Source organism: Psittacula echo (assembly GCF_963264785.1).
Source record: "Psittacula echo genome assembly, chromosome: 17".
Classification (NCBI taxonomy): domain Eukaryota; kingdom Metazoa; phylum Chordata; class Aves; order Psittaciformes; family Psittacidae; genus Psittacula; species Psittacula echo.
In genome coordinates, this window is record NC_137753.1 from 3631395 (window position 1) to 3645328 (window position 13934).

Here is a 13934-nt window from a genome sequence, read left to right on the forward strand (position 1 = left end):
AGAGATTTCTGCCCCAAGAGCTTGTTCCTCAGTTTTGGCTTGGAATGTTCCTGTCTATTTTCTGTACGAACCTGGATTCTTGCAGCACTTCCCTTCTGTTATTTACCATTATGATTAGGTTTAAGTTAAGCAATCAACAGTGGCATTGCTCTTGAAGTAACTACACCAGTGTGCATACAGCTAGTTAATTCACCAGTTCCCTCACACTGGCAATTCAGGGTGCCCATGGGTGTAGACAAATGCAGTACCCTGCTACTAGCCATCACATATATTGACTTAAGTGTGCCCACAGGCACAAAACAAAACGCAGTACAATAACTATTTGCTGCTCTAGGTTAAGTGTGCTCATGGGTACAAGCAAATTCAGTGTAATGATCAGCTGTTCACTCTCCCAACAGCACTCGGGATGAAAAACAACATCAATGGGGCTCTAAATATAACCTCATGATAGCAAAACCACCACACAAGCGTGGGTCCTGAAAAACATGGAGTGCTTGGGCCTGTATCTAATCACAGAGTAGTAGAAAGTGGGATTTAATGAGTGATGGCATGTCAGTGTATGAGAATCACCAGAAATCGGCCTGATTTGGCAGGCAGTTAATAAATACCCTTACTAAAGGGAAGTCTTTTCGTTTCTAACATCAAGCTGCTTCTGCTTCGTTCTGTGTGTAAGGAGGATGAGCACAGTTTCCTCTCTCCGGACATGAAACAAGTGTTCTCCACAGAAGGCTGAGCATATAGAAACATCAGATTCCTGTGTCGGTTCTCATTCCAAGTACATTTATCAAGGGCAGAAAAGCAGCACATTATCACTGCATCCGTAGGACTGTACCCTTGAGCAGTCCACATCCTCTCCATCAGCATTACCTTACTCTTTCATACCCAAGCACAATCTTCTTTATCACGTGGACCAAATAAAGCCTCCCGTGAACGCAGATGCCTGAAGGAGCAGGGCACCTTTCAGTTCATTTATTTCTCTTTGTAATTCAAAGCCATTTGAGTCTCTACACAGGTACGGTATCATAGGGAAGGAGGCAGCGTTCCCTTGAGGGAACAAGATCAGTGGGGCTGCTTTTTCCTGGCTCCAATTGAAAAGCCATTCACACACAGTAAAAGTAGTGTTTCACAATACTCACTTTTCCCCCATTCTTTGAAGGAGCTTTCACCACAACCACAAGGACATTTGCAATAGACCCTTCTTCCCTCCCCAAGAACACCTACTACAGGTAGAGCTTTCCATACACAAGCAAGTTATCAACATAAACATTTGCTACTCCCCGGCAGCCTAGAAACAACTGCTAGAGAAAAGCTTCCCTTAAAGCAAATAAGCAGCTTCCACCCATGTAAAGTACCTGGAAAGATCCCTTAGTCCATGGTTCTCACAGTGCCACTCCTGCTAATCCCCTTAACTGAAACAGCATCTAAGACAACATTATAGTGCCTGAAATATTCCAGGCAATTTTCCCATGATCCTATAAAGCCATGATTTCAATTACCTCATTTTTAATCCACCTTCCATGGTTTAGTCCTGTTTCTTAAAGGGGCAGAGTTTCCACGTTCCTTTTGGTTCATGTCCTTAATAACTTCCAAAGCTGATCGGAAAGGGGGATGTGTTCTTTAATCTCTCAGCAGACACGAAGTCAGGGTTTTTACATGCTTGGCTCTTGTAAGAACCCAGAAGGACTCAATGCCCATCAGTGTGGGGCCTTTCAGCCCTAGCAGCAGTTTAGAACAGAACCTTTGGCCATTTTCCTTAACTGACACATTACAAGGAGTCGCTGGTGCTACTTGTTTTACCACTCGAGACATATTGAGTGGAATTGAAAACCCCACACTGGTGATAAAAGGCCCCTCTGAGCTCTATAGCTGCTGCTGGCAACTGGGGATTTGGCTTCTGAGCTGTGAACCAGAGTTCAAAGCACAACGGTGGGTCCTATCTGACATCTCCACCCTCTTGTTTGATTGGTACCTGTGGGAACTGTCAGATGTTTGCATCTCGTACACAGAGAATGCAAAATTCACTTCATTCTGTTTTGTTTGGCAGAGTCACATCAAACCATCTGCAAGTCACCTCCCTTGCCTTTCTGGACCATCCACAGCAGAGCCTGGGAAGAATTGGTGCCTGGGATTCTCAGAGGTATCTAGTCAGTTCCCAGCGCTGAGTTCCTGCTGAAGATGTGCCAGGCATCTTCCAAAGGAATTTGTTGCCTCTTACAGCATATTGGAGCTGTGATTCAGAGGCTTTTCTCCATAGATCATGTAGTAACTCCCAGCATAGAAGAGCAAGAACTTCCATCAGCATAGATGGTCATAAACCAAAGGACAAAATCCCCACACTGGGAACTGTGCTAGAGAGCTAGCTTTGAGCCTATAAAGTTGCAGGTGTGGTGTGTGACAGATCCCAACTGTTGAACACAAACACCAGTATTTACACGGGAGGTTGGAAATAGGCTCCTTCAAAGGCAAAACCACAGGTAGCTTGGGTAAGATGCAGCAGCTATTCCTCTAAGACCTGGAATAGAGTGAAGGACAACGTTGGCAGGATCTGTTCAAAGCTGCTTTGTCCCATTTTCCTTCTTTGTTTTGCCCTTTTCTTTCAAGGAATGGGCAGTCTGGGGTAGTTCTTGCTGGTTTTAAATCCTGCACCCTGAAGCAGGAGCTCAAGTATAAGACAAAGGCTGGTTTTAAAGTGGTTTAGGTTTTACTGCCTGGTGATATTTTTTCGAAGTACATTTACTGAAGATTTATGTAAAATCTATCTTTTGTCTACTTAAAATATGTCAAATGGATGTACAGGGCAAAATTTAATGCATATGGGTTTTCATTATTTTAAATCATTTGCAATAGAAATGATTTACTCTGACATCAGACCTTTGTTCTTTGCCTGTCCACCATAAATCCAGGCCCACCCAAATTTCCAGCCTTCGCTGTATTTCAGCATTCCCTCCCCCAGTATCTATAACCTCACTTCTGTGATTCTTCATGTAAATGACTTTCAACAAGGAAAGGGAGAGAACACATAATTTGCCTTAATACAGGTAATTTTGAAAGGAGAGCAAGACCTTTACATGAGGAATAGTTGACGGCGGAGGAAAGGGGAGAACTAATGCTCGTAGAACTGCAAGTAGTTCTTGATGAGAGTGGTGAGAGCTACCGATCAACCAGATGTGACCAAATGGACTTTTTGTGCAGTTGAAACTGCCAGAGGTGATAGAAGTCTATCTTTCTCTTTCTGAATTCTTCCATGTCTTTTTAGTGCCCTTCCATTTATAATGCAATGAATCCAACTGTGGCCAGTTAATGTTGTAGGCAACCGTTTGGAGAACTGAGGTACTGGGGTACGGCAGGTTCCCCAAGGTCATTCTCAAAGTCCATAGTGGAAAACTGGTGAACCCTGACAGCCAGAATTGGGCTTGTATTGAGACTCTCTCGTACCAGCTATTAAAATCCTGAAGCACTCAGACTTTTTGAAAGCCCTTGTGGAAAACTGCGTCCATTATCATGTTTGCTGCTTGTCTTGTGACAATTAATGGCATATAGATCTTCTGAGCCACCCACGGCCTGTATTTGAAGCCTTCCCAGCTCAGTAGTTACGGAAAGTGGTTGCTGCCCAATAGCTCTTTGGTGACCTACAGAACAAGAATGAAACACCCGAACTCAGCCCAGTTTTTCATCCACGGATGTCATCTCCAAAAAGGCTGCTGAAACTCTTAATTTCTACTCACGACATTGAAAGAGAGTTAAGTCTGAAGCAAACAGTGCATTCTTGCAAACTTCTCTCATCCACATCACACATCTCAAACAATATATCAAACTATATCTCAAACATATCTCTTTAGTCTTGACAAAGCTCCGTTCCTGTTGTCAACGGGTTTCACTGTTTTCGTGATTTCACACATCATTGCGTTTATCTTTGACCTAAAGATCTGTAGCAATTCTGGATAATATCCTAAACTACAGCAGCATCCCAAGGGGAATTCTGCTTCTGACATCCAGGCTAGCTGTTCTATCCCATAGCTACGGGTGTGCCTGACAATGCCCACTGCTATTTGTTGTCTTTCCCATAGCACTGCCAATAATCTTGAGCCTGAAATCAGAGCAGGGTCAGATGATGTGCCGGGCCTGCATGTACTTGCCTTCATTCTGGCTTCCAGTGGCTCTACCACGAGGAGATCCAATTGAGAAAAAATCTCAGTGTAGTTCTGATTTATGTGCACCAGTGCAGAGGGGAGCAGAAGCTTTTAGTATCTTGGGAAGCAGTTAGGAATTAAGGCCAAGGAAAGGACAGTCACGTCAATTGCATCCTAAAAAAGGAAAACTTAAGTGAGAGTCTTGGCTCTGGAACTGTTTCTGGGCTGGCAAATGTTCACAGTTCTCTTGGCAGATGCTGTAGAAAGCCCATTTAGATCCCCTCCCTTACACAATGGCATCGGGTTTACAGGTTTGAGGGGGTCTGATGGTGCTGTGCTATTCCATAATGTTACTGAAATGAAATTAGGGGATGCATTTAATATTTTAAGATCTCTGATGCTCTCTTGTCAGGATTCTCCACTGAACCCACTGCACTTCACTCCAGATGTGGCTGAGGGAAGGAAAGCTCATGCGAAGTGCAAGCCTGACACCTGGAGGGGACTGCTGAGATGCAGCTGGACAGGGATTTTGCAGCTTGGGTTGGGAAAGATCAGAGCTGGTGGCAAGATTCCAGGTTTGGGAACTGCTCTTTTCTAGTAGGGGGGGTGCTTTAGGTATTCTTCCCTCTCCCCTTTTCCAGCAATAAATAAAAATATAGATTCATATTTCAGATTTTCCATGTCTGTTTTTAGGAGCGGAGAACATAGAAGCAACCTCTGTATCAGGTGGTTATCCTCCTCTTCCATGTTCAAGGCTATTTGGATCAAAACTCATCTTGCTCAATAGGCTGCTGCAAATAATGCAAGGTTGTTTTTTCAGCTGGTTAGGCTGATGTGTTTGAACTGCTGCATGAGAGACTTCCTGCTGCTTTGCCATTTGGAAAACTGTGCTGGGAGTTTCTGGAGCACAGCCTTGCAAGGCAATTCCTGCTGTCAAAGCTGCAGCTGGAAGATTTGGCAGTATGTAGAGCTTGTTCTTTTCATGTCTGGCTCTGCCGGCAGCCATGGTGAGGCTTTTCTTGAAGCTGATCCTAATCGCGGAATGCAAGGCAGCTTCTGGGACAAAGTCTTCATGCTTTTGGGAGTTTGCTTTCCAGCCTGGCAACCACCCATTCACAGCACTTACTCAAACCTTTTCAGTAATCTCTGTGCTCTGCCAGGAGTTGTCTCAGTATTTGTGAATGCTGTTTCTGCTCAATCTAATTTTAGAGTATGCTAATAACTAAGTTATTTACTGTGCTGGCATTGCCATACACTTTGTGTCTCATGAACCCAAAGATTATGTGTCCATTACATCTCCTTAACTCTCTTTGTCATTGCCAGTGTGGTTCCAGTCATAAACTTTGCTTAGCAGTGAATGGTTGGTTGTGGAAAAATACCCCAAACAACAGAACAAAACCAACGAAGAACTCAACTGCCAACAGTTACTTTCAGAACTCTTACATGCAATTCTACCCATCAACCTGCAGAACAGCTCCCTGAGTCTCCGTATGTCTTCACTGGTGTACCTCAATACTGTCTGACTGCCTGTCTTTCCCTTCTAACCTTCACACTCCTAAAATACCACCAATATCCAGTTCATCCTGATGAACATACTGAACTACTCCATGCATTCACCACCCAGACCAGCTTAAAGGGTGAGCCGTGAAAATACTTCTCCAGCCTGGGAGAGAAGAGAGGCACGTTGCCAGCTTCAGGAGCAGCACAAGACATTCTGTGTGCTGGAGGTGCTGCTTTTCAGCCCAGAGACCTGGGGAACCTAATGCCACCTCTGTGGCCTCTGTTGCTTCAGCATTTCTCATTAACTGTGGCATGACTAAAGAGGCAGCAACATCTTTCCCCTTTCTCCACCTCAATAATATTGCTGATGCTGGACTGTCAGTTATGCTAAATTATACTGGATCACTTGTGGTTATTCAGTGATGTAGACAAATACCAATTCAAGATCAAGGGTGAACTCTGGTCACTAAACTTGTTTCACTTTGTGACTCATTCCAGACTTAAAGCCTGGCACTTGCTGACATTTTATAAACCCAATTTGTCATCCTCCTAACCCCCATCATCCAAGCCAGGCAGATTATTTACTTTGAAAAAATGTGTGGATAGCTTCCATGCGAATCCTAAATAGGTCCAGGTGCCGTAGCTAGATTCCAGAGGGAGCTACAGTCATGAGATGCATGTGCTGATAAAATAACTTCTATCCTCAATGCTTCAAAACTCAGTGACATTCTCGCTGTTTAGATAGTGCCTGGACTCTTGTTCCTGTAGAGCAGCCTGGCCCCAGCATGGTACAGTGCCCAAATACATACCTTCAGGCCTGCGTGTGGTCCCAAAGAGATCAGCAAATGTAAATTTAAGCACATACATGCTAAAATAGCTTTGGAGTCAGAATCAGTGACTACCCCCTGTTAAGCAACTCCCTTTGAATCATTGCATTTATCCCCAAATAAAGCATTCAAGTCAAGAATTAGCTTGCTGCCTTCCAGAGAATTCATCATTTCCAGTTTGCGAGCTTGAGGAGAGAAATCCAGGAAGCATCAATAAATCCACTTTGACAGCAGAGTAAAGAGCTGCAAAAGGAGTAACCTGTCAGGGAAATGTGACTTAATTTCTCAGGGAAAGATCCGTTTTATAAATGAAATAAAAATGCCAGCAAATCAAATAGCAGGAAGTGTCACACTTGGTTGTCTCTCAGCAGGACAAACAATAAGTGAAAAGGCAGCAAGGTAAATGCCATGGTTCTACATTTAGCAAGGGAAGTCATAACAGAAACTGAGAAGCATAACATACACTGAGAATCTGTGCTCAGCAGCCTGAGTATGACAAAGGTACGTGTTCCCATATAAACATTCCCTTAATCTACACGTTTTCACTTGGACAAAACGAAGGTTATGTGCTGGAGTTTAAAGACTTGCTGAGATTCCCAGATTGAACATGAGGGGGCAGCCTTACCTGCAGTTTATTGATGCCAAAGCCGCTCTGTCCTATCGAGGCAGGGTCATTACAGGCCTCCCAAGTTGCAATGTCAAGATCTGGAGCTTTGCCCCTCTCTGTGACCTATCCACGCTTTTCAGGTATCTTGATTCAAAGGCTCAGCACTGTCCCTTTAAATAAGCACAGAGCTCTCAGGCCAAATGGGGAATGAAGCCCAGGCTACCAACAGTTATGAAACCTTCCTTTCGGAGCTTGCAGGCTTAGGGGCCGTTGCTACACTCCGAGGTTAATAATCAGTTTTAATCTTCACTTAGGGGGCTGTAAAAAGGGAATGAAAATTTCCTCATTTGAAGCTGGGCTTGACTGACAGCTTTATTATCTGGGTAAGGTGCGTGGCATTCCACACAATCAACTTGTTTTTTTAAGTAATCTCACTGCTTAAGTCGTACACGCCGCTAATTGCATTTTAATAAGTCTCTTTAAAATCTTTCCATATTTTTTAATATCCTAATATTAGATAAGTGATTGCTGGGGACACTGGAGGGCACTGAAGTTTATGGAAAGAGGAACGCCATAATGAAGCTTTATTGGGATGGCATCACCAAACAATTGCTGTGATAGCAACACTCCCAAGCTTGGAGAAGTGCCAGACGTTTCCCCCCTGGAACTGACTCAGACACTACCCTCTCTGGCTCAGGACTGACGCAGAAAATGGATGCTTTCTGGCTCATAAAATGGCCTCTTTCCAGCTTGGAAGTCACTGAGGAACTGTCCACTTTGGAACTGGTCTTTCTCCATTGAACAATGACTTGGAAATGCACCTTTCTTTTGCTTGATTCTGGCTTGAAACTATAAAAGTGTTTGTTTAAATTTGGCCAAAAGAAGGTTTTTTTTACCAGCTTTATACAATAGCAGAGGTTATGAAAGGCTTCAGTAGGAATTAGGCAACCAAGGCTGCAAGCAGAAGAGATGAACTTTCCATCTCAAAGACGAAACCCAGTTAAGATGAGAGGCTATTTGGAAAGAGGTGTGCTATGGTGTGGGATTATTGGGTTTCTGCATCTCACACAGAGGACGGGGAACGTTAGCCAAGAATACCAATTGCAATGGAGACGTATCAACCAACCAAACCACCAAAACACACAAACAATAGTGGGACTGAGCAAACTCCTGGTTCAAGCACCCCAAGCTACAGGGAATGTCAAACTCAGATTCAAGCTGCATCCTGCATGCACATCCACAGGGTCAGCTACTGCAGCAGTTACAAGCCAGTGGTGCAAGAAGGTGCCCCACAACATCGCAGGTGTGAAGTTCCAGTGTTTTCTGTTGGAAGTGTGTCTGTGCTCCCTGTGTATTTCAGTTGTGTTTCTCCAATTTATGACTGTTGGGCAACTAAAGCCACTATCAGTGTAATTTCACAGCATGGGGGGGCAAAGGGAAAATATAATCCCAAATTAGTAACTGGCTTCTAAAGAACTTGACTGGGGAAAAGGGATTTTTTTTTTCCCCAACACAGAATGGCAATGCCAGATTGTACATTATATTGCATTTTATCCTCTGCAGTTCATATATTGGCACCTTAGATCACAAAGCTATTTTGAGAACACTTGTGACTTTAATCTATTGCCTGCTCTTCTATGTTGGGTTTTTTTCCCTAAGTCTGATCTTCTGAAATCATACTATAATAAATCACAACGTCAGCTTTGGTTAGAAAAGATCAAGCTTCCAGCAGTTCACTATTTGTAAAGGAAACCAGAAGAAATACTCTATCTTCTTAAAGATTCAACATTTAGGAAGCAAATACAGAAAATCCATAATTTTTTTCATTCAAGTCTCATAATATTTAAGTAAAGTTGGTTTTTTTTGGAACCCGACTGTGAGCTTTAATAGTTGAAATGGGCAATAGTGATTTAAACATCTTGCATTAGTTTGTTTGAAAGTGAGCCATTTTCTGACTAACTGAAGATCTGTTTATCTATCCATGTGTTTCTTCTGCACATCATCAGAGAATCCTTGGACTTGGTCCATCATATCTTTAGGTCTGATCTTATTCCCACTGAAATCCAAAGGAGTTCTGCCACTGACTCCCAGTTAAAGATGGATCAAGCCCAATTTTACCATGCAGTATGATTAAGAAGAGCTTGCCTATTAATGCTAAATTTCTTATTACTAGTTGTGTATCTTTCTGGTCAGATACTTGTTGAGTTTCTTAAGATACTGGTTAAGTGTCTTAACCAGAAAGTATCCTTTCTGTATCTTAAAGTGCCTGAGATGCCCCTGTAAAGAAACCAATGCCTCTGACATGAGCCATGGGATAGAAAAGAGTTGTCAGTTTACAAAATTTCCTGTCTTCCTCTTTTCTTCTCCTTTCTTTTCCTCCCCTTCTGCAGATCCGAGCAGAAGGTCTTGTTTCGCACTGACAGGCTGGGAGGCACATGTTGAGCGAACTTCTGCACAGGAAGTAAATGTCCAGGTCATATTTATCCCTTTTCATGTGGTTCTTTTAATCCCCCAGATTGGGTTTCAGAAGAGTTTTACAGTTTCAGTTTTACAAAGCAAACCTTCCTTTAATGTTGGCATTTTAAAGAAAAAGCTTCAGTCAAAACATGTGTGTTTTACATCAGCCAGATGGGACGTTCGGGGGAGCGGGCCACAATGTGGCAGCCAGCTCTGCTGAAAGAGCTGCACACGTTGGGGTTGGACATTGACTGAGAGCTACTGGTCCCGGGTTGGGGGAGCAGCCTCCTGGCTCTCCCCGTGCAAAAAAGTGATGCAAATCAGAATAATAGCTAAAAGGAAAAGCCTCATAGCAAATGGAAGGGCAGAGCATGGCCAAGCTGCTGTCACTTGCTGTCACTTACATCTCAGTGGCCGGCATGGCTGTATCAGAGAGCACAGCCCTGGTGTGCACAGCCCTGTATAGCCGAAAATAAGGTCTAGGCTGAAACTGGTTGTATTAACGTGAAGTGAGAGCTGTTAATGGCAGCAGAGGCACACCTCCATTGTCCAGCACTGCACAGCAGCCAGTGGCTGCTCCAAACACAAAACCTGTCTCTGTAACACCCATTGAACATCACCCTGCCTGTAACTGCTCTTTCCAGGACCTCATTTTTGTCGTTTTAATTGAAGAATAAACAGCAAAATACATTAATAAACATGTTCCTTTCCTCCAGGGCTCACCCCACAGCCATGCCAGGTGAGGCAAATCCTATTTCAGATGATGTCTCTAAACCAGCACCAGCTGGGACAGGGTGGGGGCTTTTCTTCCACCTTCAAAAGCCCTTCCTGGCAGTTTTACCTCGGCATGGCTGGGGTTTACACCAGGGAGAGTTTTTTTTAGCAGCTGGTGTTATGTCTGGTGGGTCAGTGTCTCCTCATGGCCTGTGTCTGTCTGAGGCTGAGGTGCCTGTTGGTGGGCTGGGGCAGCCACCGTTTCCCCTCATTTTTGCCGGAGCAGCAGGAGCTGGTGGCACAGCACGAGTGTTGGTCTCCTGTCATGGAAGCCTTACCTCATGGTCCATGCAGCAGGCCTTGGCCTTGTTATCTCCATGGTGAAGTGCTGGTACCTCAGGAAGGTGGGGATGGGGCAGCCTCTCTCCCACCGGCAGCCATTTTGTGACTGTCAGAGGCCTGCATGGCTCCTCAGGGCTTGTTGCTGCTCTGGGCTGCTGCAGCTGAGGAAGAGCTGAGGCAGAACTGAGGAACCCTTGGCCTGAAGGCTCCTTGGACAAGTGTTCTGCCTCCCCCTCGTGCTGTCTTCATGTTTCCTTGGGCAGAAAGCTCCTGAGGGAGGATTGTGTGGAGGCAGCCCATGGAAGGCTCACCACAGCCTTATTTCGGGACATCCTGAGGAGAAACTTCTTCCAGAAGCACCACTGCTCATGTACTGCATCATCTGGTGACATCTAGCACGGACCTGGGGAGGTTCAGCTGCTGCCAAGGACCTGCTGTGTGGTGCTGGCAGCCATCGCCGTGTCTGGGGAAGCAGCTCCTGCACCAGCAATGAGTATTTGCTCTGTGTCCTAAAAATGGATCCCTTCTTAAGCCCCTTTTTGTGATCAGTGAGCTGCAGGGCTGGCTGCAGAATCCTCTGAAATAAGAGCTGTGGTCTTTTGAGTTGACACCATTAATTTTTTCCTTTAAGTTTTGTGTCAATCCAAGGTCAGTGGCCTCCAGGCCTGGGCTCTCCATTGATCTCCTTGAGTGATATAAATAGGTTTTCAACAGAGTTGCCTGCTTTCCTGACTGTAGCTACGTATAGATTTTGTCTTTACTGTGGCTAAATGGTATGGTCAGATGGCTTGCAGTAAATTTGGCAGGGAGTTAATTTAGTGTCCTGGAGTCTGTGTGACTGGATGGAGTTGGGCTGGAGTATGTTGTTTCTCTGAGTGAATCTGAAGTAAGTGTATATTATAAGCTATCTTGCACAGTACATCTCTTTATAATATGCTTGAGAAGAGCTTATAAGACTGGCTTATGCCTTCCTGAGGAGCTGGGTTGAGCAGGATGGTGTTTGGGCATTGGGGTTATCTGGATGGTGCACTGGGCTGGAACAAGTGGCTGCCTCTTCCTGGGAGCAGGTGAAATGCCATAAAGACAAAGAGATCTGGGTAAATTACGCACTTTGACTGGGTTAGTGTGAGCTTTTTGGACTGGCCGTGCCAAGTGGCTGAAGTGTTTGTTAGAGGGTTTAGCAGGTACTTTGATTTTGGAGACAGGTTTTGCTCTCAGCATTGGTTGGATTTGTATACACATGCTACATTTCGTTTTCTTAGCCCAGGCCATGTGCCTCCGCTTCTCTTTGGCTGGTAAATGTCTTGGTAGATGACAAAGGAATAAATATAAACATATAGTTGTGTCTCTTTTGAAGTGAGTATCGAGAACCTGACTGCTGTTTATCTGTGGCTGTTACTCTTATCCCTTACTCCAACTTTTTCCGTCTTGTTAGTTGACATTGCAGCTATTGCATTCTGCCTAGTGTTTTCTAATGCCCTCTGACCAAAGTTAAACTTGAGCCGGTATCACTTGTACATGTAGCTCTTCTACCACCTTTGTAAACTGGTCCTGAAAATAAGGAACAGCAGGCGAAACTTTTTCTGGACATCATCCTGCTAAAGCCAGAACATTCACTGTGGAGAACTGGATTAACATCTTGCTAAATGCCTGGCTGAAAGTGACTCTTAGCAGGTGAAAGAAACACAAATGTTATGATAGTAAATAGCCTATTGCATAATAAACATTGACTCCCTTTGAGACCTTTTGCTCCTTATGCAGCAGGAAGACAGCCAGAGTGTGACTGACCAGTGTAGGAAGAAGGGAAGGTAGCTTTCCCTCATGCTTTCAGATCACAAAATCCATAGGGCTAGGAGGAAAGTCTAATGGATGTGGCAGAAATTTAGGCAATAAAGTATTAATCCTGGCTTTACTACATATTCTCTGTGTAACTGGGTCCATTTCATGCAGTTTGCCATTTGCCTTGCTTTCCTGTGCAATATTCCTATGATGCAAAGAGGTAATAGGAAAAAAAAAATATCCATCAGTAGCTGTGAGGCACTTGGCTGCTGTGGTCAGATAAGTACCACAGTGAAGGAAACTCCTCTAAGTATCTATTAAGGACAGCACTTCACAGGGCTGTTGCCCCTTTATCCAAGGTGCATGGAGTATTCCGTCAATGCTACTCATACTCCTTCAATCCCCCTGAGAAGCAACGCATTATAAATCCCATTTTACAGATGGGCGAACTGACTTCTCCCCAAGTCCCAGAGTGGTTCAGTGACAGAGCTGGGAATTGAACCATTAGACATTTTCCTCTTCATGACAGCTCTGTACAATCCCAGGACTCATTTATTTTCCCTATTAAAAAAGAAGTAAACAAGTATTTTCTTTTGGAGACCCACTGAGGATGGGGGATTGGGGAGAAAATGGAAGTAAAATTAAAAATAAAATGACATAATTCCCCACTGGCCCCGAGTTGTCCGGTCTCCTTTACGTTCACACTTCTCTTTGTTATGTTTCCTTGAAGTTGCACCTCCCTAGAGAAGGGAACCTCAGTTTCTGGTGCTGGGGAAGAAATGCTTCAAGAAAAAGAAAAATAATCGCAGCTGCAATGTTAAAACTAAGAAGCTAATCAAAGGCAGCCCATGTGGGCGCCACTTTCATCTCTCATCTTCAAAGAGGTGCAAACAAACATTGCTGGCGTGCCAAGCAGCAGCCTCAGCGGCTGATGATCCCATTACTCCTCCAGCGTCCACACTCCCCTTCCATGCTGCTGAGCCTGTAGGCATGGGACTCCAGGATCACTGCCAAGGTGGGAACCTCTACTCACCAGAGGGGAAGCCACATATGGAATTCCTCTGTGGATCCAAATTATTTCATAACAAGCATTCTTGCGCCCTACAGATCATTCCTCATGCTGTTGCCTTTAGAGCCTTTCTAGCAACAATAATAGCATCTCTCACTCCCCAAGATGCTGAAAAGCTTTCTAGATCGGAGGTTTTGTTCTGGTGGGTGTGGGGGGTCTTGTTTTCCAAAGATTTTGTTTTTTTTTTAAATGATACCCAGGCTCTGATGAAATCCAGATGTACAAAATGCAGCAGAAGTGTGGATTAGTGGTGGCACTGAGAAATTTGCAGCACTAGGTCTTTTCCAAACACTCCTGAACTTGCCTTGAAGTCAATACAGCTAACATATTTGTGCCTCAGTTTACCTGAGCTTACTTGCCTTGACGTAAACCTGGCTCTCCCTTCATGCCCTGGTGGAGTCCATGCAATAAGAACCTAACTAGTGCCGAACAAGCCAGTTAAAGTCTGAAAACCAACACAGAGTGTGGTGTTCTGCCTGGGTTAGCACAACTTGGTTATGGCAGAATTG